Raw genomic sequence first — 1,645 nt, forward strand, 5'->3', positions numbered from 1 at the left:
GTTATGATGACTGATTGGATGCAGTATACATACTTGGGCTTGTTTTGTTAAACAATTAGCCTATGCAATTTATATGTTTGAAAACCGCCAAACTGACCCCAAACCAGCCCAAATTTTGTTCACCCGCCCAAGCCAATTTTTACCCGCACAATCAAATTCAAAACAGCCCAATTGGGCGGGAACCCGCCCAATCTGGCAACACTACTCAGAGCTCTCTAAATGCTAATGGATTGCTTGCTCAACACAACCCAGTCATTACAATATGCCATAATTCCAGCCAATCAGAGACGAGGCTGCTAAATTCGGATTGGCTGCCTTGACAACCAATCACAACATTCCTTGTATTACATCGACAGCAGAAGAGTTTTACAGTTAAAATGAGCCAAAAAAGAGATTTAAATCAGACTAAAAGTCAAAATTATTAAATGTCCATGAGAAATATTCAAAACTAATACAATACTAGAAATTGCAAAGTTAATGCATAACCATTGGACAGCAAAATGCTCAGTGCGTCAGCAGGGTCAGTTAAAAACATGTGGAGAAGAAAAGATGCATGTTAACTGCAAAAGAATTATGAATTAAGGTGAAGAGTTAGGTGTGAAATCACCAGGAAGCATTTAGTCTCCAGCGCCACCATTTTCCAGAACTGCAACCTACCTGGAGTCTCCAGAAGTACAAGGTGTCAGGTTCTTTTTTTCAAGAAATTCGTTTTTTTGTGAAAAGTTCATTTTTTGGCCAATGAAGCTTTTATCAGTTATTTAAAATGCATCCGATCACTCTACACAATAACCTAGAAACAATGTGAATGAACACCACAACAGCTTAAGCAGCAAACTTTGCAAAACACAAAATTTGTCACCGCCAAAACTTTTGGCCATGACTGTTACCAGTTTTTTGTATCCTGATTACCACGTAACACCGTTTTATATATATATATATATAGCTATATAGCCTAAATGAAAATCTTCCATTATCAACTCAATATCTACATATCTGGTTAAACAGCAGTATTCCACTGGTTTCTTTCAAAGTAATGAACATTAAAACTAAACAAAAAAAGGACACAATGACGGTATAATCAGTCAGTTTATGCAAAGATGCAGACACTTAGTTTACATTGGTGCAAAGATAATAACAGAAAATGTGTGCAGTGTGCAAGAGTTACAAAACATTCAAACAAAGCCAGCCAAAGAGAGAAAGAGAAAAAAAATCATTCACTGGATGCGTTTAGGTTATCACTAAAAAAAAAAAAAAAGCTGGTGGTAATATACAACAGAGAGAGATAAAAAAAAAAGACCTAAAGCAATATAAACATACAACACAGGATTTAAAAAGACATAAGACATGGTACATGAAACACACAGTCTGCACCTTCGAAAAAGTTGTCAAGTTTACATTTAAATCTGACATTTACAGGAAAAACGGAAGTGCTTGTTTCCCTAGAAAACAAATTTAAACAAAAAAAACCCCCACAATGTGAGTGCTTTAGGTGGGTTAAGGTTATCCCCAACAGGCAAAACAGGAGTGTCCATTCAAAATATCAAAAAAGTGTGACAGTGATTTAAGATCCTTGTTAGGAAGGTTTACTAATGTCAGCAGCTCTATAAAGTTTAAAACCAAGTAAAATATAAAATGTTTTTTTTTA

The sequence above is a fragment of the Sinocyclocheilus rhinocerous genome, unplaced genomic scaffold (assembly GCF_001515625.1).
Source record: "Sinocyclocheilus rhinocerous isolate Xijiao unplaced genomic scaffold, SAMN03320098_v1.1 scaffold362, whole genome shotgun sequence".
NCBI lineage: Eukaryota > Metazoa > Chordata > Actinopteri > Cypriniformes > Cyprinidae > Sinocyclocheilus > Sinocyclocheilus rhinocerous.